This window comes from Canis lupus, chromosome 2 (assembly GCF_048164855.1).
Source record: "Canis lupus baileyi chromosome 2, mCanLup2.hap1, whole genome shotgun sequence".
Taxonomy (NCBI): domain Eukaryota; kingdom Metazoa; phylum Chordata; class Mammalia; order Carnivora; family Canidae; genus Canis; species Canis lupus.
Genome location: NC_132839.1, coordinates 38,494,324 through 38,520,131, shown reverse-complemented (window position 1 = coordinate 38,520,131; position 25,808 = coordinate 38,494,324). Strand labels below are relative to the sequence as shown.

The 25,808-nt window shown below is 36.9% G+C and overlaps 1 long non-coding RNA gene across 6 annotated transcripts in view; it reads left to right on the top strand.

The window, feature by feature from the left end:
* LOC140615841 (uncharacterized) overlaps positions 1-25,374 on the top strand; it is a 176,785-nt gene extending 151,411 nt beyond the window's left edge. For 5 of the 6 annotated variants that reach the window (XR_012016349.1, XR_012016347.1, XR_012016344.1 and 2 more), the window contains 2 exons: positions 22,454-22,623; positions 24,048-25,374. This is a non-coding gene — a long non-coding RNA (uncharacterized lncRNA). The remainder of the gene's footprint in view (positions 1-22,453; positions 22,624-24,047) is intronic. The other variant, XR_012016350.1, reaches the window with a different exon arrangement.
* Positions 25,375-25,808: the final 434 nt, after the last annotated feature.

The following is a 25,808-nucleotide window of genomic DNA, read 5'->3' as shown; positions in this document are numbered from 1 at the left end:
ATCTCTAGGATCACACCCTGGGCTAAAGGAGGCACTAAACCACTGAGCCACCTGGGCTGCCCAAACATGACCACTTTCTTACACCTTACACCAAAAGAAATTCAAAATGGATGAAAGACATAAATGTGAGATAGGAAACTATTAAAATCCTAGAGGAGAACATAGGCAGCAACCTCTGTGACATCTACCATACCAACTTCTTACTAGGCATGTGTCTGGAGGTAAGAGAAACAAAAGCAAAATGGAACGATTGGGACTTGGCCATAAAAACTTTCTGCACAGCAAAGATAAAAATCAGCAAAACTAAATGGCAACTTACAGAATGGGAGAAGATATCTACAAATGACATATCTGATAGAGGGTTAGTATTCAAGATCTATAAAGAACTTACCAACCTCAACACCCCCCCGCCAAAAAATCCAGTTATGAAATGGACAGAAGACATGAATAAACATTTTTTTCCAAAGAAGACATTCAGATGGCCAACAAACATATGAAAAGATGCTTAAAGTCACTAAACATCAGGGAAATGCAAATCAAAACCACAATGAGATACCACCTCACACCAGTCAGAATGGGTAAAATTAACAACATATGTTGGCGAGGATATGGAGAAAGGGAAAGCCTCTTACACTTTTGGTGGGAATGCAAACTGGTATAGCCACTCTGAAAAATAGTATGGAGTTTCCTCAAAAAGTTAAAAATAGAACTACCCTACAATCCAGCAATTGCACTACTAGATATTTACCCAAAAGATACAAAATATTGATTCAAAGGGATACATGCACCCCCCTGATGTTTATAGCAGCATTGTCAACCATAGCCAAATTATGGAAGAGTCCAAATGTCCGTCAACAATGAATGGTTTCATCATACCAATATATTACAATATGTATGCATTATATATATATAATATATATTTAATATGTAATGGAATATTATATCTAGCCATTTGCAATGACACACCTGGAGCTAGAGTATATTATGCTAAGTGAAATGAGTCAGAGTGAGACAAATATATGATTTCACTCATATGTGGACTTTAAGAAACAATATATGTGAACTAATGGAAAGGAGAGGGGAAAGAGAGGGCAGCATGCCAAAAGAGACTCAACTATAGAGAAAAAAACTGAGGTTGATGGAGAGAGATTGGTGGGGTATGGGTTGAATCGGTGGTGGGTATTAAGGAGGGCACTTTTTAAAATGAGCACCGGGGGCAGCCCCAGTGGCCCAGTGGTTTAGTGCCGCCTTCCCTGGAGACCCGGGATCCAGTCCTGCGTCAGGCTCCCTGCTTGGAGCCTGCTTTTCCCTCTGCCTGTGTCTCTGCCTGTGTCTCTCTCTATGCCTCTCATGAATAACTAAACTAAACTAAACTAAGCACCGGGTATTGAGACCAACATTGCACTATATGTGCAATATAGTTATATATTAACTATATGTTAATATAGTTTATTATTGCACTATATGTTAACTAATTGGAATTTAAATAAGAATTTGAAACAAACAAAACCAAAAACGCCCTCATGGAAACACCTAGAATAATGTTCAATATATTCAATCAATCAAAACTGTAGGTATCCATGACCCAGTCAAGTTAACATGTAAATTATGCACAATATCACAGTATCCAATGGAAATATCCACATGTTTTCCTGAAAATACATTTTCATCCATATTCATTGTAGCATTATTCATTATAACTTTACACTAGAAACAACTAGTTTCCATCCATAGCAGATACCAGGGTATATTACTACAATCAAATAGTATCTGACAATTAGGATGAAGAAATTAAAACTACAGCCAACAACATAGATAGATCCCAAAAACAATGTTGAGTGAAAAAAACCAGAACCAAAAGAATACATGTTGTAAGATTCAATTGATATGAATATAAAAACATTCAAACTCACCCTCTAGTATTAGAAGTCAGTCTAATCACTACTTTGTGAGGAGGGCTAGTGACTGAACAGGACTTTCCTGCTTTTGTAGCTAATGTTTTGTGTCTTGGTCTAGGCATTAATTACAAGGTGTTTTAATTTTGTGAATTCATTGAGTGGTATTTTTAAGAGTTGTGTTGTTCTTTCCTTTGTATTCCTTCAACAAAAAGTTCATCTTAAAAGTGGAGCAAAATAAAGCACATTTAGAAAACAAAGCTTGAATTATTTAAAAATCATTAGATCTTAAGTGTGGTAACATTACAGGACAATGTTTCTGAAAAATTAAAATAACCAGAGCCTGAGATGTAAAAAGAAATGGCATGGTTAAAATACACAGGAAACGTGGAAGAAATATAGACAAATACCTACTGATTAAAACAATAATAGTAAAAGTAATAGATAACAATAATGATGCATATATTCAAGAGCAAAAAGCAAGAAAGAAATGAAAGTTCTAATAATAATAGCATACAATACTTAAATGTCTACAATCACATTTAAAGTGTTCTAAGTTCCCTGTATTGTGTTGGAGGAAGGCTAATACAATGCTTAGCTTTAAACTGTGGAATACTAGATATTTACTTTTAAATGTTATGAGTATAAAAGCTATCCTCTTCAAGTCATGAAGGAGTACTGCTATCATAAACAACTATAAAATTATCAGACAACTGTTATTAGATGTTGGATAGCAGGCAGTATAGGACTGGTTTCAAAATGGAAAGAAAAAAAAAAAAACAAGCCCTGCACTTCCTTTTGCTTTCTGCCTGAGAGAACTTTTGGGACCCAGACAAGGGGAGATGGAATCCAAGCAGAGCACAGTGGTTTTGTTGAGCTCAGGAGGCAAAGATGGGATTTCTAACTGGCAGAAAGTGGCTGGCATTTGTATGTTAGCATACCTTAGAAGAGGGTGTAATGCAGAGGATGGTGGTCCAAAAATTTGTGAATGAACTAACCGGGAGCCTTTGGCCAAGACCTTCGCCACAAATCACAGAAAACAACTCTATAAAACCTAAGAGAAATTACCTGTTATGGGAATGAAACCTGAACAGAGATGCCAGACCTGTACTGAGTGATGTTGGTGTTTTGGACAGGCCAAAGTGGAAACACGTTGCCAAGTACCTTGGCCATTCAATTGTGATCCCAAAAAAGCCAAGGCTAGAATTAAGGATCACACTTTAGAATAAGAGCTAGGCTCTGGACTAAGTTTATAATTTAGGTGAAAAAATTCACCTAAACAAAGAATAAAACTAACAAAAAAAGAGAACAGAACAGTACCCTATAAATAACTGCCAGCCAGAACAAAACTTAGTATTTCTTAAAGCACTCTCTAAAATGTATCATCTATAATCTCTGACATAATTAAAAAATGATTAGACACACAAAGAAGTAGAAAAAATGTGGCTCATAATTAAGAAGAAAAAAGATAGTCAATAGAAACAAAACCCAAGGTGTCTCAGATATTGGAAATAACAGACAAGGACATTAGATCAACTCTTTTGGGTTTCTTCTAAAACATAAAAATATATTCACAAGGAATGATCATATTGGGAATCTAGTACCCTGTCAAACCAGTATTCTATATCCATCAGATATTCTTAAAAATGAAGATGAAACAAAGATAAATAATAGCTGTGCATATGTGTTTCCAGCAAACCTACACTATAAGAAATAACAAAAGAAGTTCTACAAGGAAATGAGATGGAAACTTAGAAATAAGACTAGCTCCACAAATAGTTATTATTAATGATTATGTAACATTATCTTTTTTGTGATTTTCTTAATAACATTTTATTTTCTCTAGCTTACTTTTTGTAAGAATACAGTATATAATACATTTAACATACAAAATATGTGTTAATGGATCATTCATGTTATTGGCAAGGCTTCCGATCAATAGTAGGCTATTAGCAGGTAAGTTTTTCTTAATTTTATTTTTTAAAAACTCCATTCACTATTTATTTTATTTTATTTTTAAGTCATCTCTTCACCCAAAGTGGGGCTTGAACTTATAACCCTTAGATCAACATTTATGTGCTCTGCCAACTGAGCCAGCCAGGCATGCCTCAACTCACTATTTAAATAAAAAGCAATAACATTGTAATGTGAGTTTTATTACACATGTAGTTGTAATATATATGATAATAATTGTACAAAAGACAAGAGAAGTAAACAGAATTTTACTTATGTAAGATTTTACACTTTATAGGAAGTAGTACAATAGTAACCATAATAGACAATCATAAATTAATAATACATATTGAAATTTCTGGAGCAAACACTAATAAATGCAAAATAGTATAATTAAAAATGCAACAGAGAAATTAAAAACGCAAGGGAATATAAAATTTTGGTTAACAAAAAGAGGCAGGAAAATAGAAATAGAAGTACAAACAATGGATTGATTAACTAAATTAAGTCAAAATGATAGACTTAATTTAACCAAAGCAATAATTCTATTGAATGTAGATGGACCAACACTTTGTAATATCTGAGGTATTTATACTTTAAGAAAGCAACACACAGCTGTATGCTATCTCCAAGACATATTTTAAATATAAAGCCAAAATTGCAAGTAAAAGATTATTTTAAAAGGATGTGACATACAAACAGTAAGTATGGAAAGCTGGTATAACCATATTTATATGAAAATAGACCAAAGAGAATGATCAGAATTGAACAATATTTTATAATGCTAAAAGTCAATTTATCAATCTAACAGCCATTAATGCCTATATCCATAAAAACAAACTAAAAATACATGAAGCAGAACTGGCAAAACTAAAGGGAGATTAGAATAATCATCAAAGATAGTCTCTTAAAAATTAAAAAGAATCAGTAAGGATACAGAATATATAAACAACTGTATCAACTCACTTGTCTAATTGACATTTCTAGGATACTACATTCAACAACTTCAGAAAACATATTTTTTCAAATACTTATGGGATGTTCACCATAATAGAACATTTATCATATGCTAGGCCAAAAGTAAGTCTTAATATAGTTTGAAGGATTGAAATAATAAAATATTTATTCTTATCACAAATGAATTAAATAAAAATTATGTATCTAGAAGAGATATGAATATTTGAAAATAAAATAGCAGACTAGGAAATAAACTATTGGCCAAAGAAGAAATTACAAAAAAGTTAGAAAATTTTTTGAACCGCAGGTAATGGGTACAGAACGCATCAAAATTAGTAGGAGCAACTAAGGCAATATCTTTTTTTTTTACCTTTTTTAAGATTTTTTTTGAGAGAGAAAGCATGGCAAGGAAGGGCAGGGAGGAGCATAGGGAGAGAGAAACCCAAGCAGACTCTACCCTGGGCTTGGAGCCTGAAGTGGGGCTGAAACCAAGAGTCAGATGCTCAAAGAACTGCAACATGAAGCACTCCAAGGATTTTTTTTATCTTTAAACACTTACATTTGAGAGGAGGTCTAAAAGCAATGATCTCAGTTTATAGCTTAAGAAATGTGTAAATATCAGTAAGTTAAACCTAAAATTGGTAGAAGGAAATAACCAACATAAAAGTAGAAATCAATGAAAATTTTTGAGAACGTAAAGTTGAGAAAATTAACAAAGCAAAAAGTTGGTTTTCTGGAAAGATTAATAATAATAATAATATTGATAAATCCTGTGAGAGTCATCAACAAAAAAGGAAAATGTAAATTATTGAAAATGGGAATGAAGAGTAAATATCACTATATTGCTCACAGACATAAATATGGTAATGTAAGAATATAATAAACTTATGTCAATAAATCCAATAACAAATAAAATAGACAATTGAAACATGCAACAGTAAATTTTTTGCAAGAAGAAATTCTGAGTTGCATGATATCTATGAAAACTTGAGTTTATATTAAAACATAAAACTTCCCATAAAGAAAACTCCAGGCAGATACCCTTACTAGTTAGTTTTATCAAACATTTCATGAAGAAAAAAAATCTTGCACAAACTCTTTCAGAAAATAGAGGAGAAATATTTCCCAATTTATTTTTAGGCTACAGTAGTTCTACCAAAACTGGACAATGGTATTGCAAGAATGAAGAATTTAGAGCAATATATTTTATAGGTGGGGAATTCTTTGAAAATTTATTAACAAATAAAATTCAGTATTAATCAAATTCATGATCAAATGAGTATGTGGTTTGATGTCTTTTTATCAATATCAAAAAGTTCTCAGAATTTACCCTTTTAATATTACTTTTGTCCCATATCCACTCTCCTCTTCTACTGAGATAACAAATACATGAAGGTTAGATCTTGATCCTTTGTTTCTTTTTTTTTTCTCTTTGGTATTGTTCCATCCTTTTGTCCTTCCATGCTTTAGCCTATCCTTTGTCCTATCTTTCAGATCACTAATTCATTCTTTAGCCATGTGTAATCTGCTGTTAAATCCATCCATTGAATATTTTCTTTAAAATCTCCAAGATTTGGAGGTGGGGCAAGATGGCGGAAGAGTAGGGTCCTCAAGTCACCTGTCCCCACCAAATTACCTAGATAACCTTCAAATTATCCTGAAAACCTACAAATTCGGCTTGAGATTTAAAGAGAGAACAGCTGGAATACTACAGTGAGAAGAGTTCACGCTTCTACAAGGTAGGAAGATGAGGGAAAAAAGAAATAAACAAAAGGCATCCAAGGGGGAGGGGCCCCATGAGGAGCCAGGTTAAGGCCGGGTGAGTGTCCCCAGGACCGAGAGCCCTGTCCTGGAGTAGCAGGGGCTTCACCAATCTTCCCGGAGGGAAAGGCGCTCGCAGGGAGTTGGAGCAGGATCCAAGGAGGGCGGGGATGCCCTCAGGCTCCCAGGGGCACTAACAGAGGACCTGCGCCCCAGGGAGAGTGCGCCACACTCCGCAGGCCGAGCTCCCTAAAGGGCTGCAGCAGGTGCCCGGCTGGACCCAGGAGCAGCTCAGAGGTGGCTCAGGCGGAGGCTGCACAGAGGGGGCTGCGGGGCGGGAGCGCGATTCCAGCAGCCCAGGCCGGGAGCACAGGGCACCGGGTACACAGCCCAGGATCCGGCGCTCCTCCAGGGACAGGCAGAGGCCGGGAGGGCCAAGGACAGCAAGGACACTCCTGCCGCTGGGTGCCCCAAGCTGTAGAGATCAGCGGCCCCGCCCTGGGAGCATCCAGTTCCCTGCAGACTGAGAGCTCTGTAGTTACTGTGGGAGCTGACTCCAGGGCTGGAGAGATGGCCACCCGCCACTGTGGTTGTTCCTCCTGGGGCCTCACAGGATAAACAACTCCCACTGACCTTCACAGTGGCCTCACCGGATAAACAGGTTAAACATCTTTCACTGAGCCCTGCACCAGGCAGGAGGCTGAGCAGCTCCCCCAAGTGCTAACACCTGAAAATTAGCACAGCAGGCCCCTCCCCCAGAAGACCAGCTCGACTAACAGGGGAAAAACAAATTATTGACCAAGCAGCACTGGAAAGTTCCAGGGGAAGTTGAGGGATTTAGGTGTACAGAATCAGAGGGTACTCCCTCTTGTTTTTTGATTTCTGTTTGCTTCACACACACCCTTTTTTTCTTTTTTCTTTTCTTCTCTTTTTTTCTCTTTTTCCCCCTTTTTTCTTTTTCTTTCTTCTTTTTCTTTTCTTCTTTCTCTTCTCTCTTTTTCTCCTTTTCCCAATACAACTTGTTTTGGGCCACTCTGCACTGAGAAAAATGACAAGAAGGAAAACCTCACCTCAAAAGAAAGAATCAGAAACAGTCCTCTCTCCCACAGAGTTACAAAATTTGGATTACAATTCAATGTCAGAAAGCCAATTCAGAAGCACTATTATAAAGCTACTGGTGGCTCTAGAAAAAAGCATAAGGGACTCAAGAGACTTCATGACTGCAAAATTTAGATCTAATCAGGCAGAAATTAAAAATCAATTAAATAAATTGCAATCCAAACTAGAGGTCCTAGCAAGGAGGGTTAACGAGGTAGAAGAATGAGTGAGTGACATAGAAGACAAGTTGATGGCAAAGAGGGAAACTGAGGAAAAAAGAGAAAAACAATTAAAAGATCATGAGGATAGATTAAGGAAAATAATGACAGTCTGAGAAAGAAAGATCTACGTTTAACTGGGGTTCCCGAGGGCGTCGAAAGGGACAGAGGGCCAGAATATGTATTTGAACAAATCAGCTGAAAACTTTCCTAATCTGGGAAGGGAAACAGGCATTCAGATCCAGGAAATACAGAGATCTCCCCCTAAAATCAATAAAAACCGCTCAACACCTCGACATTTAATAGTGAAGCTTGCAAATTCCAAAGACAAAGAGAAGATCCTTAAAGCAGCAAGAGACAAGAAATCTCTAACTTCTATGAGGAAAAATATTAGATTAATAGCAGACCTCTCCACAGACACCTGGAGGGCAGAAAGGGCTGGCAGGATATATTCAGGGTCCTAAATGAGAACATGCAGCCAAAAATACTTTACCAAGCAAAGCTCTCATTCAGAATAGAAGGAGAGATAAAGAGCTTCCGATATAGGCAGGAACTGAAAGAATATGTGCCCTCCAAACCAGGTCTGCAAGAAATTTTAAGGGGGACTCTTAAAATTCCTCTTTAACAATCCACAAAAACAGGGACTGAATAGGTATCATGGTGATACTAAGCTCATAACTTTCAATAGTAACTCTCAATGTGAATGGGCTTAATGACCCCATCAAAAGGCACAGGGTTTCAGACTGGATAAGAAAGCAGGACCCATCTATTTGCTGTCTACAAGAGACTCATTTTAGACATAAGGACACCTATAGCCTGAAAATAAAAGGTTGGAGAACCATTTACCATTCAAATGGTCCTCAAAAGAAAGCAGGGGTAGCCATCCTTATATCAGATAAACTAAACTTTATCCCGAAGACTGTAGTCAGAGATAAAGAGGAACATTATGTCTTACTTAAAGGATCTATCCAAGTAGAGGACTTAACAATCATCAATATATATGCCCCGAATGTGGGAGTTGCCAAGTATATCAATCAATTAATAATCAAAGTTAAGACATACTTAGATAATAATACACTTATACTTGGTGACTTCAATCTAGCACTTTCTACACTCAATAGGTCTACTAAGCACAACATCCCCATAGAAACAAGAGCTTTAAATGATACACTAGACCAGATAGATTTCACAGATATCTATGGGACTTTACATCCAAATGCAACTGAATACATTCTTCTCAAGTGCACATGGAACTTTCTCCAGAATAGACCACATACTGGGTCACAAATCAGGTCTGAACCAATACCAAAAGATAGGGATCGTCCCCTGCTTACTCTCAGACCATAATGCTTTGAAATTAGAACTAAAGCACAAGAAGAAGTTTGGAAGGATTTCAAACACGTGGAGGTTAAGGACCATCCTGCTAAAAGATGAAAGGGTCAACAAGGAAATTAAGGAAGAATTAAAAAGATTCATGGAAACTAATGAGAATGAAGATACAACCATTCAAAATCTTTGGGATACAGCAAAAGCAGTCCTGCTGGGGAAATACATCGTAATGCAAGCATCCATCCAAAAACTGGAAAGAACTCAAATACAAAAGCTAACCTTGCACCTAAAGGAGCTGGAGAAGGAAGGGCAAATAAAACCTTCACCCAGTCAAAGAAGAGAGTTAATAAAGATTCGGGCAGAACTCAATGACATAGAGCCCAGAAGAACTGTGGAACAGATCAACAAAAGCAGGACTTGGTTCTTTGAAAGAATTAATAAGATAGATAAGCCAGCCTTATTAAAAAGAGGAGAGAAGACTCAAATTACTAAAATCATGAATGAGAAAGGAGAGATCACTACCAACACCAAGGAAATACAAACAATTTTAAAAACATATTATGAGCAGCTATACACCAATAAATTAGGCAATCTAGAAGAAATGGACTCATTTCTGGAAAACTGCAAACTACCAAAACTGGAACAGGAAGAAATAGAAAACCTGAACAGGCCAACAACCAGCAAGGAAATTAAACCAGTCACCAAAAACCTCCCAAGACACAAAAGTACAGGGCCAGATGGTTTCCCAGGGTAATTCTATCAAACGTTTAAAAAAGAAACCATACCTATTCTACTAAAGCTGTTTGGAAAGATAAAAAGAGATGCAATACTTCCAAACTCGTTCTATGAACCCAGCATCACCTTAATTCCGAAACCAGACAAAGACCCTACCAAAAAGGAGAATTATAGACCAATATCCCTGATGAACATGGATGCAAAAATTCTCAATAAAATACTAGCCTATAGGGTACAACAATACGTTAAGAAGATTATTCACCATGACCAAGTAGGATTTATCCCCAGGATGCAAGGCTGGTTCAACACTCGTAAAATAATCAATGTGATTGATCATATCAGAAAGATAAAAAGCAAGAACCATATGATCCTCTCAATAGATGCAGAGAAAGCATTTGACAAAATACAGCATCCATTCCTGACCAAAACTCTTCAGAGTTTTGGGATAGAGGGAACATTCCTCGATATCTTAAAAGCAATCTATGAAAAGCCCACAGCAAATATCATTCTCATGGGGAAGCACTGGGAGCCTTTCCCCTAAGATCAGGAACCAGACAGGGATGTCCACTCTCACCACTGCTATTCAACATAGTACTAGAAGTCCTAGCCTCAGCAATCAGACAACAAAAAGAAATAAAAGGTATTCAAATTGGCAAAGAAGAAGTCAAACTCTCCTTCTTTGCAGATGACATGAGAATGTACACAGAAAACCCAAAAGCCTCCACCCCAAGATTGCTAGAACTCATACAGCAATATGGCAGTGTGTTAGGATACAAAATCAATGCCCAGAAGTCAGTGGCATTTCTATAAACTAACAATGAGACTGAAGAAAGAGAAATTAAAGAGTCAATCCCATTTACAATTGCACCCAAAAGCTTAAGATACCTAGGAATAAACCTAACCAAAGAGGTAAAGGATCTATACCCTAAAAACTGTAGAACACTTCTGAAAGAAATTGAGGAAGAGACAAAGAGATGGAAAAATATCACATGCTCATGGATTGGAAGAATTAATATTGTGCAAATGTCAATGTTACCCAGGGTAATCTACACGTTTAATGCAATCCCTATCAAAATACCATGGACTTTCTTCAGAGAGTTTGAACAAATTATTTTAAGATCTGTGTGCAATCAGAAAAGACCCCGAACAGCCAGGGGAATATTAAAAGAGAAAACCATATCTGGGGGCATCACAATGCCAGATTTCAGGTTGTACTACAAAGCTGTGGTCATCAAGACAGTGTGGTACTGGCACAAAAACAGACACATAGATCAATGGAACAGAATAGAGAACCCAGAAGTGGACCCTCAACTTTATGGTCAACTAATATTCGACAAAGGAGGAAAGACTACGCAGTGGAAAAAAGTCTCTTCAGTAAATGGTGCTGGCAAAATTGGACATCCACATGCAGAAGAATGAAACTAGATCACTCTCTTTCACTATACACAAAGATAAACTCAAAATGGATGAAATATCTAAATGTGGAGACAAGATTCCACCAAAATCCTAAAGGAGAACACAGGCAACACCCGTTTTGAACTCGGCCACAGTAATTTCTTGCAAGATAAATCCACGAAGGCAAGAGAAACAAAAGCAAAAATGAACTATTGGGACTTCATCAAGATAAGAAGCTTTTGCACAGCAAAGGATACAGTCAACAAAATTAAAAGCAACCTACAGAATGGGAGAAGATATTTGGAAAGGACGTATCAGATAAAGGGCTAGTACCCAAGATCTATAAAGAACTTACTAAATTCAGCAGCAAAGAAACAAACAATTGAATCATGAAATGGGCAAAAGACATGAACAGAAATCTCACAGAGGAAGACATAGACATGGCCAACACGCACATGAGAAAATGCTCTGCATCACTTGCCATCAGGGAAATACAAATCAAAACCACAATGAGATATCACCTCACACCAGTGAGAATGGGGAACATTAACAAGGCAGGAAACCACAAATGTTGGAGAGGATGCGCAGAAAAGGGAACACTCTTACACTATTGGTGGGAATGTGAACTGGGGCAGCCACTCTGGAAAACTGTGTGGAGGTTCCTCAAAGAGTTAAAAATAGACCTGCCGTATGACCCAGCAATTGCACTGCTGGGGATTTACCCCAAAGATACAGATGCAATGAAACACCGGGACACCTGCATCCCGATGTTTATAGCAGCAATGTCCACGATAGCCAAACTGTGGAAGGAGCCTCGGTGTCCATCGAAAGATGAATGGATAAAGAAGATGTGGTTTATGTATACAATGGAATATTACTCAGCCATTAGAAACGACAAATACCCATCATTTGCTTTGACGTGGATGGAACTGGACGGTATTATGCTGAGTGTAATAAGTCAATCGGAGAAGGACAAACATTTTATGGTCTCATTCATTTGGGGAATATAAAAAATAGTGACAGGGAATAAAGGGGAAAGGAGAAAAAAATGAGTGGGAAATATCAAAAAGGGAGACAGAACTTGAGAGACTCCTAACTCTGGGAAATGAACTGGGTGGGGGGTGGAAGGGGACATGGCTGGGGGTGAGAGTGACTGGGTGGCGGTCACTGAGGGGGGCACTTGATGGGATGAGCACTGGGTGTTATTCTGTATGTTGTGAAATTGAACACCAATAAAAAATAAAATTATATAAAAAGAATCTCCAAGATTTTCTTTGCCTTCAGTTTTCTGTAGTTTAAATACAATTTGTCCAGTTGTTATTTATTTATTGTATTTGTCTCACTTAGGTTCTCTGAGATTTCTAGGTCTGTGGTTTGTCATCTGTCATCAATTTAGGAAAGATCTCAGATATATCCCTCAAGTATTTTTTCTGTGTTGGAGTGTGGCCTTCCCAAGATTTATATCTGTATTTCATCTCTATCCCCTACTTTCTTTCAAGGTTGCAGCATTTCCAATCTATTTTGGTGAAATTGTGTCCCTTGTGGACTTTTTTTTTTTTTTTTTTTTTTTTGGTAGATGAGACAGAAAGTCTAGGGCAGATTAGAGTGGATTGGACTTTCCTTGCTGTTGCTGGAATGAGGTTTCCCCTGGGAAGTCAGTCTTTGTTAGGGAGAAGAGATTATCAATGACTTTCTTTTTCCATGACTACAAGGGAATTTTTCTTATATCTTCACTTTGGGAACCTGTTGTGGTTCTTTGAGGGAAAGAGTCGATAAGTGTATGGGGATATTTCTATGAATGTGACCCAGGAATTTCTTGTTCTCAAGTTAGTCCTCATTCAGCCTCCAGAAACTGAGTAAACTGCTGGATAGGTCAGTGATCCTACTAGTTTAGGGTGTCTAGCAGCTTCTGTTTTAAAGCAAGCAAGTTTCTCTCTGGCTATGCATGACTCCAGATTTTGATTTGGCAGTTTGCTTGTATTCTCTTGCTTATAGGGAGGGACAGGAATGTGACTACCAACCTCTTTACATGTCAAAGATAAAGGAAGAAGCCTCATCCATTGAATTCATTAATTTAAGTTTTGAGCTTAAATGTTTAAAAATTTTTTAGCTTTAGTCTTTTGTCTGTTTTTTTAAGTGTTTATTTGGGGATCCCTGGGTGGCTCAGGGGTTTAGTGCCTGCCTCTGGCTCTGGGGGTGATCCTGGAGTTCTGGGATTGAGTCCCACATCGGGTCTCACATCGGGGTCCCTGGATGCTTCGCCCTATGCCTGTGTCTCTGTCTCTTTCTTTCTCTTCTCTCAGTGTCTCTCATGAATAAATAAAAACGTTTTAAAAAGTGTATACTTTTTGCCAACATCCCACTATTGTTTTTAATCTCCTTTGAACACATTCACTATAGTCATTTTGGGGGCACTTGCGTGGCTCAGTAGGTTAAGTGCCTGACTCTTGATTTTGGCTCAGGTCATGATCTTAGGGTGGTAAGATTGAGCCCCGCATTGGGCTCTGTGCTGGCACAGAGCTTGCTTGAGATTCACTCTATCTCTCTCCCTGTGTCTGTCTGTCTTTAATAATATATATAGTCATTTTAAAGGCTATTACTGTTAACTTCAATTTCTTGAGACCATTTATCTATTTCTATTGAGTAGTCATTGCTCCTGTTTCTTTTTAACTGGTCTTGTCTCTTCATGTGAAATTTTTTGTAAATGTTTTAGTTTAAGTGGTTTTAAATTGACAGAAAAGTTGCTAATCCAGTGTAGAAAGTTCCTTTATATCCCTCGCCATTTTCCTATTGTTAATGTCTTCTTTTAGTATGGTACATTTGTGACAAAATGAGCCAACATTGGCATATAACCAATTCTACATTCTATTTCTGTATCAACAGTTTTGCACTACTATTCTTTTTCTTTTTTAGGAGCCCATCTAAAATATCAAGTTGCATTTAGTTACTATGTTTCCTTAGACTCTTCTAGTATGTGTAAGTTTCTCAGACTTTCCATGTTTTTGATGACTTTGGTTGCTGGGTTATTATTTATCATGTGTTGGATGTGGTGTTTGCAAAATTGTTACTAAAAATAATTTGAAAAAAATAAAAATAAATAAAAATAATTTGAGGCTTACAATAATATCTCCCACCATAGAAGGTTCATATTTACTTTAACCAAGTAGCTGGGAGTGCAATCTGGTCTCACTTTTGGCTAATTCCCAGGACTGATATGGCTTAAAGCTGAACTGCATCCCCAGAAAGTTCTTGTCGTCTCCTCCTCCTCCTCCTCCTCCTCCTCCTCCTCCCCCTTCTCCTCCCCCTTCTTCTTCTTCTTCTTCTTCTTCTTCTTCTTCTTCTTCTTCTTCTTCTTTCTTCTTCTTCTTCCTTGATTTTATTTATTTATTCATGAGAGACACAAGAGAGGCAGAGACATAAGCAGAGGGAGAAGTAGGCTCCCTGTGGGGAGCTTGATATGGGACTGGATCCTAGAACCCCAGGATCACAACCTGAGCCAAAGGCAGATGCTCAACCCCTAAGCCACCCAGGTGTCCCCAGGTCTTGTCTACTTCTGATTCACACTTATGTATGTGACATAGCCAATGCAGTTACTAATGCCAAGCAAAAGAAATTTACTAGCTCTCGTCTCCTCTTTGGCCCTCTATCAGTCCTTGTCTTTCTAGCTTCTATGAGGCTGTCAGTTCATCCTCTTTTGGCTTCCTTCTCTGGAGGTGGCAAATGGCAACTCAGGAATAGTTTCTCCAAAAACTTTACTGTATCTCTTCCTTTCCCAAGACCCTTGTCTTTAGTGGGTACTATCTTGTTTACTGTCTTGTTAACCCTCTGATACTTTCAAATAGGTTTTTAAAAAAAACTATTGAGGGATAATCTACATATAAGATACTGCATAGTTTGATTACTTATAATATACTAGTATATACTTGTATAGCAATCATCATAATCAAGATATGAAACATTATTATCATAATAAAAACTTCCTGCATGTTTTCTGCACTCAACAACCCCTTGTCTCTGGTCCCAAGCAATACTAATCTGTTTTCTCCCTATAGATTACCTTCATCTTTTCTAGAACTTTATAAAAATGGAATCATATAGTACACATACTCTAGTGTCTGGCTTCTTTCTTTAAGCATAGTGCCAAACAGAATTTTAAAGTACATTTTGACTAATACTCTAATTGTTTTCAATGAGGTTTTCAGAATTATCAATTCTGCCATTACAGAAAATGGAACTTTCTTGTTCTTTTACTCTTGGAATATGAACTTTAGGATTGGCTGGTAAATCTTCACAAAGTAATATTTCAGGATTTTGACCGATAATATTAAATGTATAGTCTAATTTGGAGACCATTGACATCTTTAATATAGTAAATCTCCCTAGCTATAAACCCATCATCTTTCCATTTATTAACTAAGTTGAAACTAAACAATGTCTTAAAATATTCTCAAAATAAAAATTAGGAAATCTTTTGATTGATTGACTTCTAGATAATAGGGTGCTGGTATTATGAATAAGCTACTGAAAAAACATTTTTTACATGCTTGTTGAGATGTATAGAATTGTATGGAGATATTTCAAGTAATATTGAATAGAAATGATAATAGTGAGCAACTTTATACTGTTCCTGATTTTAAGAATATCTTCATTGTTTGAACATTAAACAAAAAATTAAGTTTTAAAAATATATCATATCATTAGGAGCAGTAAGAGTGTTTAATGAAATTAGATATCAATTCATAGTACAGCTCTCAAAAACAAAACCACAGCAAAACAATAACAACCAGGAGTGAAAGAGAATGGCTTTACTCAACTCAAGTGAATATATGGAAAATAACCTACAACAATATTTGATGGTTAAAACCAAACTCTTTCCCTCTAAGATTGGAATAAAGGCAAAGATGTCCTCTCTTTCACGAGTGCTATTCATTATCATCCTGGAAGACAAGAAAAATAAATAAATTGTATACAGATGGGAAAGGGCAAAATAAAAGTATCTTTATTCAAGGAAGATATAAATAAATGGAATATTCCATGCTCATGAATTAGAAGAATTACTATTTTTAATATGCCAGTTCTTCCCAATTTGATCTATAGATTCAACATAATTCAGATAAAAAATCCCAGTAAGTGGGGCACCTGGGTGGTGAGCATCTGCCATTCGCTCAGGGCATGATCCTGGGGTCCCAGGAGGTCCCACATCAGGCTCCTCACAGGGAACCTACTTCTCCCTCTGCCTATGTCTCTGTGTCTCTCTCTGTCTCTCTCATGAATAAATAAATAAAATATTTTTAAAAATCCTAGGAAGCTATAGGAGAAAACTGTAAAACTATGAAACTGTAGGGCTGTAGGGAAAAAAATCCATGTGACCTTGGATTTGATGAGTTTTTACATAAAACACCAAAAGCAAATCCATTAAAGAAAAAAACGACAATTTGCATGTTTTAAAATTTAAAACTTTTGCCCTGCAAAAACATTGTTAAGAGAATGAAAAGACAATTCATCAATAGGCAGAAAACATTTACTAACCACATATCTGATAAAGGACATTTACCTACAATATACAAAGACTACTTAAAACTCAACAATAAGAGAACAAATGACAAGAATTTCAAAATGGGAAAAAGACCTAAAGAGACACCTCATCAAAGAAGATATATAGATGGCAAATAATTATATGAAAAGAGGCTCAACATAATTTGTCATTAGAGAAAGACAAAAACAATGAGTTACAACTACATATCTATTAGAATGGCAGAATTACAAATAACAACAGCATTATCAAAACAAAACCAAAAACTAGTAATACCAACTGCTGGCAAGAATATAATGCAACCAGGACTTTTCTAATTTCTGATGGAAATGTAAAATGGTATGGCCACTTGGGAAGATAATTTGCTGATTTATACAAAAATCCTAAATGTTATGGATTTTGTCCTCACCGTTGCCCCTGAATATGTTGAGGTTCTAAATCCCAGTACTTCAGAATACGAATACTCTTTGAAAATAGTGTCATTACAGATTTGATTATACTGTTATACCGGAGTAGTATGGGCCCCTGATCTAATATGACCAGTATCCTTATAAAAAGGTGATTTGGGGGCAATCCTGGTGGCTCAGCGGTTTAGCGCCGCCTTCAGCTGGGGGGTGTCATCCGGGAGATCCGGGCTCGAGTCCCATGTAGGGCTCCCTGCATGGAGCCTGCTTCTCCCTCTGCCTGTGTCTCTGCCTCCCTCTCTCTCTCTCTCTCTCTCTCTCCCTCGCTGTGTCTGTCATAAATAAATAAATAAAATCTTTGAAAAAAAGTAATAAATCTTAAAAAAAAAGGTGATTTGGAGACATACACGCACACACACAGAGTACCATGCAGAGATAGAAGAAAAGATCAGGTCATGCTTCTACATGCCAAGGAATGCCAAAAATTACCAGCAAACTATCAGAATATAGGAGAGAAATATGCAGTAGACTCTACCTCACAGCTTTCAGAAGAAACCACCCATGCAACACCGTAACAATGATTTGTAGACTCCGTAATTGTGACACAGTAAATATTTGTTGTTTAAGCCCCTTACTTTGTAATTCTTTGTTATGGTACCTGTAGAAAACTAATACACTAAACATAGTCTGATCATATGATACTCATTAACCTTCTAGGTATTTATCTAATGATTTGAAATCTCATGTCCACACATACATGAAAATCTGGAATTGAGTGTTAATTATAACTTTATTCCAAATTTCCTCAAACTAGAAGCATCCAAAATGTCCTTCAGTAGGTGAATGGGTAAGAAAACTATGTTTCACTCATATAATAAAATAGTATTCAGCAATAAAAAGAAATAAGCTACCAAGCCATGTAAAAGCATGGATGAATCTTAAATGTATACTGCTAAATGAAAGAAACCAGTCTTAAAAAGTTACATACATGTTATGAGTCCATTTATATGACATTGTGGAAAATGTAAAACTATAAGGATGATCAATGGATCAGTTGTTGCCAGGATTTGGGAAGGGATGAGATATTAATAAGTGAGTCTTGGAGGAGCAGTTTATAGGACAGAGAAATTTTTCTGCATATCTTAATGTTAAAGTCATGATAATATGCATTTTTTTTCAAAATCCATATAACTCTATGCAAATTGAATGAGCCTCAATTGACGCAAATTTTTTAAAAAATCATTTAGGAGATTATCACATAATCAGGAGATTCCATGATGGAATGTTGACTATGACAAAAATGTCCAATGGTATTAAGAATACTTGAAATATCCTCACTAAGAAGTTGAAGGAAAAGTACTGAGCTAAGCAACTTTGGAAATGAGTGAAGACTTTTAGACAAAAGGCAAAAAGGACCATATATGCACCACATTCCCATCGATAATGCACAAATCTGAAACCTTTGTGCATGTGTACTGGAATTCAACCAGCAAGTAAGTAGATGGCAATGGGGAGTCACTTCTCATTGATGGAGTTGGAGGTTACCCATAGACAATGGGGAGGAGGCTAGAATGGTTCATGTAGTATTAGGTTAGAATTGCAGATGTTAGTGTGAACTTATGTGTGGCTTACAATAGCTATAGATAGGTATTTGTGTATACATGGATTAGACAAACATATATCTCCTTCCAAAAGCTTCACAAGGCCTAGAAGCAACCTCACCCAGCAGCAGCAAGCACATCTAGTGCTCAAATCTTCATTTCTAATGCCATTTTTAATCAAAAGGATATAGGGATCCTTGGAGAAATAGCTGATTCTAGAACTGGAGCCAAAAACATTATGTGTCTGAACCATCACATAGTATTAGCAAATATGAGAGCACTCAAAAAAAAAAAAGCAAAAACAAAAGCCCACAAGGGAGTGTATGAGAGGGACATGGGAATCAACAGAAAAAACTCCTTCCTAATGATCAAAACTGAAACACTTTGAGTAAAAAAATAAAGTCGTACTGGATTATAACCCACGGTATAAAATAAATATCATGTGGTACACTGATATAAATAAATGATTGAATAAATAAACATGTGAGGGAGGAGAGATAAATCTCTCATGTAGAAGGATTTCAAGTAATTTATGTAAATATTTTAAGGAGTATTTAAAATTTATAAGAATACTTTAAAGAGGTTGATCATAACTTTCCACTCCTTATACATGGACTGTGAATACTAACATCCTTCCACAGAGCACAGTGTAGACTGGGAAGCAAAAAACAGTAACTTCACAGTAGAGAAATGTAAGAAACATCATGTCAACCCAGGTGATGAAGACCAACATCAACAGTGATAAGTCATGTTGGTAGTGGGTATCATTGAAATGACCTGATGAGAATGGCACTTTATCTTTGGAGTCTTCCTCCCCAAATCTACAACCTCAGTGTAATCACAATAAAAATACCAACAAACCCCAACTGAGAGACATTTTGCAAAATACTTAACCAGTATTCTTCAAAACTATCAAGCTCAGCAAAAACCAAACATGACTGGAAAACTATCATGGCCAAAAAGAGCTCAAGGAGACATGATATCTAAATGTGATGTGGTATCTCACATGAGATCCTGGAACAGGAAGACAGTAGGTAAAAACTAAGAAAATCTGAATCTTTAAACTATGGTCTTTAGTTAACAATAACATGTCAGTATTCTTTCATTAGTTGGAAGAACGTATCATACATGTTAGGCGTTTACAATAGTGTCTATTCTCATTGAGTGTGAAAATTCTCTGTACTATCTCTACAATTTTTTTTGAAAAACCAAAGCTTTTCTAAACATAAAAGTTTATTCAAACACAAAAACAAAGACATGATATTTGCTGTAGGCTTTTAGAAGATGCACTTAATTAGATTAAGATAGTTTCCTTCAATCCTAGGCTGGTGATTTTTGTGGAGGCTGAGAAAATTAGAGCCATTCAAGTTTAATATTGGCACAAGTACAGCCATTGTAGCTTTGGTAGCCATCTCAGGCCACTGTGACCAGGTACTGAACTCTACCTTACCCCGGCTACAGAAAAAAAACAAAAAACAAAGCACGCCCTTATCGGAATAAGGAAGCAAGAGCTTGTGAGACCTCTTTACTGGAGATTCTCACACCCCTACCCTTACTGAAAAACCCCACCTTACCCCTAGACCAGCCCATAAAAACCCAGCTGTAACTCACCTCGGGGTCCAAGTCCCTGCTCTGCTGTGTCGGGTATACTTGGACCCAAGCTCGAGCTTGTTAATAAACCCTCATGTACTTGCATCGGTGTCGGCTCCTTGGTGGTTTTCTCGGATTCACAATCTTGGGCACAACAATTTTTTAATCCTGAACAGGTATTGAATTTTATTCAATAAATGTTGATATATCAACATTGTTCACCTGTAAATGTAGTAATGAGTACAAGAATATCTCATGTTATTGTGCTTTGCCTTATTGTCTTTCAGATATTGTTTTTTCCCCCAATTGAAGGTTTGTAGCAACTCTATATTGTACAAGTTTATTAGCACCATTTTTCTGTTTTTTTTTTTCTTTTTCTTTTTTTTTTTTTTTTTGGAGTTCAATTTGCAAACATATAGCATAACATCCAGTGCTCATCCCATCAAGTGCTCCCCTCAGTGCCCATCACCCAGTCACCCCAACCACCCACCCACCTCCCTTTCCACCACCCCTTGTTTGTTTCCCAGAGTAAGGTGTCTCTCATGTTCTGTCTCCCTCTCTGATATTTCCCACTCATTTTTCTCCTTTCCCCTTTATTCCCTTTCACTATTTTTTATAATCCCCAAATGAATGAGACCATATAATGTTTGTCCTTCTCCCATCGACTTATTTCACTCAGCATAATACACTCCAGTTCCATCCACATTGAAGCAAATGGTGGGTATTTGTCGTTTCTAATGGCTGAGTAATATTCCATTGTATACATAGACCACATCTTCTTTATCCATTCATCTTTCGATGGACACTGAGGCTCCTTCCACAGTTGGGTATTGTGGACATTAGCACCATTTTTCCAACAGCATTTCCATACTTTGGGTTTCTATGACACATTTTGGTAATTTTCCCAGTATTTTGAACTTTTTAACTGTTATTATATTTGAATTTCTGTAATCTCATGATAAAACTTTAATAGATGAGGAGTTGCTATTTATGGATGAGCAAAGAAAGTGGTTTCTTGAGATGGAATGTACTCCTGGTGAAGATTATCAAAATGACAACGAAGGATTTAGAACATCACATAAAGTTAATTGATAGAGCAACAGCAGGGTTTGAGAAGATTGACTACAATTTTGAGAGTTCTACTGGGGGTAAAATGCAATCAAACAGCACTGCATGCTACGGAGAAATTGTTCGTGAAAGGAAGAGTTAATAAAACTGGCAAACTGCATTGTGATTTTAAGAAATTGCCACAGCCACCCCAACTTCACCAACCAACACCCTAATCACTCAGCAGCCACAAACATGGAGACAAAATCCTCCACCAGCAAAAAGCCTACAACTTGCTGAAAGGTCAGATGATGGTCAGCAATTTTTAGCAATAAAGCATTTTTTTTAATTAGGTGTGTTCATTGATTTTTTTGGATATAATGTTACTGCACACTTAATATACCACAGTATAGTGTAACATAACTTTTACAAACACTAGGAAATCAAATGATTCATTTGGCTTGCTTTATTATAATATTTGCTTAATTTGGGTGGGGGGCGCCTGGAGCTCAGTGAGTTGAGCCACCAACTTTTGGTTTGGTTCAGGTCATGATCTCAGGGTAAGGCTCCCCATTCAGCAGGGAATAAACTTCCCAGTTCCTAGGCCCCTCTCCAACCCCTCCACCACCTTGCTTATATACACATACACACATTCTCTCTATCTCAAATAAATACATCTTTATAATATTTGCTTTATCGGGATATTCACTTTACTCTGGTGGAAATCTTTATTATGAACTTTACTGTGTCCTCCCAGATTCAAATGTTGAGGTCCTATCTGGTATGGTTGTATTTGGAGATAGGGCCTTTAAGAAGATAATTAAGGTTACTTGATGTCATATCATAAAGGTAGGACCTTAATCTGATAGAACTAGTGTCATTATAAGAAGAGGAAGAAATGTCAGATCTATTTCTTTCTCTCCCTGTGTGTGTACAGAGGAAAGGCCAAGTGAAGACACAGTGAAAAGGTGACCATCTGCAAGTCAGGAAGTTGCTTAACCAGAAACCTATCCTAACAGCTCCTTGATTCTGGACATCCAGCCCGTAGAACTACGAGAAAATACATTTCTGCTGTTTTAGCCACCAAGACTGGACTATTTTGTTACGGTAGCCTGAGCTGACTAAGATGATCCTGTTTGATGATTACTAATTTTTATGTTTTTTTTTGGATTTGGTTTACTAATTGTAATGTGTTTTCTGCATCTAATTCTATAAGTTGTACTGCCATATATTTCTTTCTTCTTGTAGTATTTAACTAGCCTTAGTATTTTGGTTTGCTTTTCTATTAGACAAGAAAAAAATTAAACATTAATGATGTAGTCATTTGAGAATTTAGAATAGAAATAAACTAGAAGATTATAGGCAGGAAGATATTTAAAAAGATATGAAATTAATGAAAACATAATCAAGTACATAAGACCAACAAAATTAAAATATGGTTATTTAAAAAGACTAATAAAATAGAGTAAGAAAAAGTAAGAGAATATACAAAAATAATATTAATAATAATTAATAATGAAGAGGAGGAACCTTATGTAAATATTTCATCTGTTCAAGAGGAATGTGTTTTCACTAATTGTTGGGTGCATATACTTTTTAAATGTCCACAAGATAAAATTTCTTAAAGTGCATTTTTCAATTTCCAATATATTTTATAATTTGGCCAGGTGGACTTATTTTTGCAGTAGATTTTGCTTGTTTCCTGAATTTGCCATCTTGCAAAGACTATAAATGTCCTCTTCAATTATATCTTTTTCCTTCCAAATTATTCTTATTAACAGTCAGAGATTATTTATATTTGCATATATGTTGTTGCTTTTTGTCTCCTTTAAGAATTTGTATTGTAGTTTTGCTGTTCAGTAGTTTCACCAGCTTCACTATCTGGTCATGAATCTTTTGTTTATTTAACATGATCCTTGCTTCTTGTACTTCCTCATTTTGAGAGTCACATTTCTTTTAGGGCTTAAACCTCTTATCATTTTCTCTTTAAATAATTTTTCACCTATCCTCTTTATCAATATTTTCTAGGACTTCTATTAGATGAGTTCTTATTCTATCCTTCTTATTTCTTAACCTTTCTTATCTGGGTGATTTTCAGTGTACCTTTTTCAGCTCTTGCTCCCAGTGTACCAATGTTCTCTTCATCATTAGCCAATCTTCTCTTTATTTTTTTTTAAAGATTTTATTTATTTATTCATGACAGACACAGAGAGAGGCAGAGACACAGGCAGAGGGAGAAGCAGGCTCCTTGCAGGGAGCCCGATGGAGGACTCGATCCTGAGTCTCCAGGATCACACCCCAGGCCGAAGGTGGTACTAAACCGCTGGGCCACCGGGGCTGTCCGCCAATCTCCTCTAACATAGGTTTTAATTTTAATTACCATGTTTTTTTTTTCCCCCTAGATGCTCACATTTTCTTTTCTATTTGTTTCTATTCCTTTGTGTTTTGTTCTCTCCTTATGCTTTTAATTCCTACCTTATTTCCTGGATACCATATTACTAACATTGCTTACCTTTGTTTTTTCTTCTCAGGCCCAGATAAGACCGTTTTCCAGCTTCCCTTATTTGAGGCTGTGATGAAGTGACTGGGCTCTGGCCAAAGGAATATGGATAGAAATGATACAAGCAGCTTCCAGGCCTGGCCCTGGTATACTCCCACTTGTTTGCAAGGTGGATAAATGTTGAAGCTCCAACAGAAATTTCAATTAGCACATTTCTCTGGTCCCCAGAATACAGTCAATCGAGTTGTTCAAAGAATCTTGTATCTCTGAAAGATTTGAGGAGCTTAGCCACCTAGGAAAGTCACTGGAAATTTCTGATTATGATATGAGGGAGTAATAAACTTTATAGTGTTATGCTAATAGGATTTGTGGCTTATTACTGCAGCTGTATTACTCACTAGGATCAATAACTTTGGCATTTTAAACATACATATTTTATAGGTATTTTTTTTTCAGATCATCCTATTATCTCAAATTGTGGCGTATTAACTTTTCTGTTTATTCTGCCTGTGTACTTTCCCTTACTATTGACTTTTGCCTCATAGGGCATGTAGTTTATTTTTGTGTGGGTTTGATATTTTACATTTTTATAGTTGGAGTTAATTTTTGTGAAAGTCATAATTTTTTTGAGTCCCATGGTGAAGTTATAGAAGTGTGAATTCCAGTGGAATTCTTGAATTCCTCATCATGTGGATAGTATAGATCTGGTCACATACCTAAGCACTATGTATTTTTGGGTTTCAGTTATTTTGCCCCCTTCCCAGAATCAAAGCAGAAAAAATGTTGCCTCCATTACCTTTGGTCATGGTTGGGGTTTACTGGTCTCTTTTACATGTAAGGGGAGATTTTTCCAAGCTCTAGATTTATGAAGTTATCTTCATTCCAGTCCTCCACCTCTCACAAAGCATGGCCAGTTTGCTTCACTGGAATGTGTTAGAATATCAGACTCTTATCCTTGGAGCCCATATCTTGATGTACCCCTCCCCTGGACTATTGTAACAGCACCGTCTTGTGGGTAACTACTCTGGATTTGTTTCTGATTCCTGCCTTGACAAGCTCAAGTATGTATTGATCTTCTCTTATGTTTATCTATCATTCATGTTGGGAATGGGAGTGAGACGGGGGCCTGCAGCTCTGTCAGCTCAACTCCCAGAATGTCTTACTTCTTTATTTTATAAATGAAGAAACCAAGTCCCATAGACTGCGGGTGGGGTGGGGGTGGAACATTGCTGAACTCACAGACCTATTTACTTTCACAGCACAGACTGGAGCTTATTTTTCCTCACTTATGTCAGCCCTAAACTGTAACCTGAGTGAGACCATTGTGTCTATAGGTCCTCCAGGCACCTAGGAGAGCACAGGGCATAAATAAAAACTTATTGACTGGTTGTCTCATTGGAAAAATAGTTTATTTCTAGGTTTCTGATATTATGAGTAGAAGGGACGTAAAGAAGTAGTTTAGGAAAGTAATCCCAATGACCAAACTCAAGGTGTATGAATTCTCTTGGACCCTCCAGAATGGAAGGCAGGGCTTTTAGAGACTTTCAGGAAATGTGTTTGAGAGCCAGAATTGCATTTACATGACCAGTGGAGATGGTGTGCCAGTGAGAATCTTCCCGGTTGATGGTTCTTATGCCCCTTCTATTCTGTTGTTTTATTTTCCTTTTCTGACTCCCTTTTTGCCATCAGCTGTAATCCTTTAGTTCATTCTTTCACCAGTGCCTGTTCTGTGTGTATCCAGACTGCCACAGATTGCAGAATTCAGGAGCCCTAATTGAAGAGCACATCTGTC